Source organism: Melanaphis sacchari, unplaced genomic scaffold (assembly GCF_002803265.2).
Source record: "Melanaphis sacchari strain LSU unplaced genomic scaffold, SCAv2.0 Contig79_pilon_pilon, whole genome shotgun sequence".
In the NCBI taxonomy this organism is placed as follows: Eukaryota; Metazoa; Arthropoda; class Insecta; order Hemiptera; family Aphididae; genus Melanaphis; species Melanaphis sacchari.
Window position 1 is genome coordinate 913,632 of NW_020271559.1, and position 4,271 is coordinate 917,902.

Below are 4,271 nucleotides of genomic sequence, written 5' to 3' on the forward strand. Positions count from 1 at the left end.
TTAGTTGTATGTTTGAATATTAATTATTTAGTGAAATTTATTATTAATGTACTGTCAAAGAATGGATGAGATTTTGTTTTTTTGATTTTTTTAAACAGTAATATTAACATCTTGACTGAAAAATTAATTTTTTTTTTCATTTTATGTTAAAAATTCATTCACTTCAGTATTAAATTACATTAAAATATGATAAATGTCATTTACCAATGTTAAAATATTTTAATACAGAATCTAGAATCTGTACATTTAACGTAGTGGACATTTATTATTAAACAACCAAATAAATAATAACCATGATAATAGTACTCTTTTCATAGTAACATCACTAACAGCAGGGAAAAATTAAATAGTATTAATATTAAGTATTATAATTTATAAACATACAATAAAATACTTGTTTTTACTTCATAAGAAACTGGTTATAATATCGCTAACTCCAATATATGTAACAAAATGTCAAATAGCCAACTGGCATAAGTATAATGTAAATGATATTAGTTTGTAAGTATATTAACTTTTAAACGGAAAGAAGGAAGTAAAACATGTTTCTTTTAAAAACCACGTTTATTGATCATAAATTTAAATTTAAAATATATCTTTTATTTTGATTTTGACAAAATTGTGCAAAATGTTCAATAGTTTTTGGGAAAAATGTACAGGGAGAAAATAACAATCGGTATAGGTTAACACGGCCTTAATATTTTCAATGCTAAATTTTATAAGAACATTTTACCTGTAAAAAAATTAATAATGTTTGCGAACAAAACCATTCAATGATTAATTTGTGTATATTTTTGTGAATCTTATAATTTTTTATTCATTGTACTGAACTCTAATGAAATATCCTAAATATATCTAGTTAAATGAACAATTCAAAAGTTTTCGGAAAAAAAAATCTAACATCTTGCAATTATTTATACTCATATTCATGTATAAGATGATTCACAAAGCAAGTTTATACCCATTTTTTTTCAAGTTAAAATTTTTGGAATTATACTTAAAAACCACGTTTCTTAAAATATTTTGTATCTAAATCAAAGTTTTAACGAGTTATTTTTAAGTTATTTAACTTTGTGTATTATTTACTAAGGATAATAGATTCATGCAATAATAGGTTTGGTTTGCAATAATGATTTTAATATTTTTGTAATTAATATAAATTTTTCAAAATTTTATAATCTGTAAAAATAAATACTAAACATAGTATAACAAATTTTTGTATACTTGCAAAACTATTTTTAAGGACTATTATCTCCATAGTATTTATATACATTTTACTCTAATTCAGAAATTACTCATCCAAATTTTAATTTAGATACATTAACATTTTCAATAAAATCATTCATAATCTGCAGTGAAAAATGTATTAGGCATTTGTTTCAAAATAAAATGTATTCCACTGCAGGACACTGCTTAATCGATATCTACTTATAAAAAATCTAATTAGTTGAAAATATTGTCCTTAAGTATACTTCAAAATAATAATTTGATTAATTGGTTAATAATTTTTAGTTATTAATAAATTAATAATTTAAGGAAAAATGGGAGTAAGCATACTTAGTGAATCACTCTATGCTGTATATATATATTATATAAGTTTAACGATCGACAAAAGTCAATTTTTACGATCAAGTTTTCAGATTTTTAATGAAACATATTTTTTAGCGTAGATAATAGGTATGTATAATATAAATTACCATCTGTAAATATACGTATAAGATATTCAGGTTGAAGTTTTCATGGTAGTGTTTTCTATTATCGGTTGCCGTCTAACCTTGTTACCGATGAATTTTTTTTAGTAGGAACAATATAAATACACTTGAAGGAATGATCTCATGTATAAAAGTGAAAGTTTTGGGGGTAAACCAATATGGGGTAATTTCTTTTTGTTTTAGGCCTGTACATATATATGTTCCTAAAAGCAGGGACCAAAAACTGGGTCGACAAACACTTATTATATTAGGTACAAGAAAAATTGTCCAAGATGACAAAGTAATTTTTTTTTTATAATTTAAATCTTGTACAAAGCAGCTTTAATAAGAGGAGGGCAATGTGTACCAAAGTTATTTTCAATAATACAATATAAATTTAAAAACCTTATCATTATCTTAGATATGCCCTGTAACTCCTAACAACTGCCGTGAACAATTTTAACGGTCTGAAATGTTAACATTTTGAGATTCAGTCGAAATGTAATATATTCATGTAACTGCCCAGTATATAATAAAATATTATTTCATTACATACAATTAAAAACGGAAATTTTATCGAATTTTTCTTTTTATATTATACCTTCCATACAATTACCATAATATAACTTAAATGACCAGATTTGAACACTTATTTGCCTACATAGAAATGATTTAGTACCTACCATAATATTATGTTGTCTGATGCATGATAAAGTTATACATTGTTATATAAATATGATTTAAATTTATATGTATTACGTAAATTGAATGTGAATTTAAAGAAATTTAATCAATGATAATAAAATATACTATAACTTAAAAGCTATTCTATTTCAAAGTACTTATACTGTAATAAATTATAAACAAAATGTACTTTTAAATAAAATAATTTTTTTTTATTAGTTTGATACTATTAAGAACCGTGTATAAATAATTATATTATTCATAAAATTTGTACTATTGTCAAAAAAAAAATAAAGTGAAAACAAAACAAATATCTTTTTATTTATTTTTTATATCAACTAAATTGATGAGATTAATAATATGTTTTTAGGTTCATAATTGAATAGTTCACATGTTAATTACAGATTTCCTGGTGAGATTCAGCTAGAAACTTAGAAACTCTAATTTTTGGTACTCAGTACAATTTTTCTTATACATAAGCTAATGAGTTATGTGATTACTATTCGAATTTCGGGAATAATAAAAATTATAGGTACAATTTAGAAAAAAATTTGAGATGAAATTAATATAATTTCTCATAAAAACCATTTATTGTTAGTTTAATTTTTATAAAGTAATATAAAATTCGCTTAAGCGCACATAGAAACGGGATTATTGTGTATATATAATATATCTAAATATGTTAAACTTCCTATATTTGTTTAATTACAAAAATCTTGTATTCGAATAGTCGGTCTTAAAATAATATCAGTGTACTATTTTTTTTTTAGCTTTTATGTTTTTTTGTCCGTATTCTACTGTCAACATTATGTAAGTTATGATTATAAGAAGTATTAAAGTTTAGAAAAGCTCATATATTATATAATAATAACACGGCAAAAAATTGAAACATCATAAAAAAAACCAACATAAAAAATTAACAAACACATATAGAAGATACAGTTCTTAACTTTTAGCTTAATAATAACACAATTCATTTTAATATTAAAATTTAAAGCTAACATATGATGGTTGGTTTGCCTAAAAGCAAAATTTTCTCTATTGTACCAAGGTCAGAGAGGGAGAACAAATTTTGCGCTGAGTGTATGAAAACTTATTGATAGAATAATTGAATAAAATACTTATTCAAAACTATAAATAACTGTATTAAGTTGGTTTTTTTTTTTTTAGATTCTGAGTGCAGCTTTAAATGTAATGATTTTATAATGACATGTTATTTTTTGTGGATGAATACACGATAAGTTGTTGGAAAAATGCTTTGATTTCCGAAAATGAGGGTGGTTTTAGATATAAAATTGAATCCAGTTTAAACTTAAAAGAGGTTAATATTTTTATAATTCTGAAAAACAAACAAAAATTAAGGGATTACGGGAATCCTAATGCAATTCTAATTTTTGTCGAAATTTTGTTTTTTCTATAGATACCTAACTCAAAAACGAATGACTGTAGATACTTGAACTTTTCACCAAATTTTTATATACTATTAATTTATATTTATAATAATTTATATACATACATAAGAAATTTTAAATTTGTTTTTGTTGTTTTTTTTTTTTATAAATGTTGATTAAAAATTATTTGCTGTTCAGAAATGCCCAAAAATGTATTATAAAACTCCTCATAAGTTATTAATTTCTCAGTTAAAAAAATATAGAAAAGCTATACTCACAATATTTTCTTGGAAATCTATTAAGTTAGAATTTTGATAAAATTCATAAAAATCGCGAAAATCGCGAAAATTAGTAAATTATTTTATATTTAGAAATTCATAAAATTGTTTTTATACTTAATATTTAATATAGTGTTTTTTACTAATTTTTAAACCTTTATGTAAAAAAATTTCTACCTGGAGCTAAATTAATCTTTAATGCGAGCATTTCAAATTAATGAAGTTCA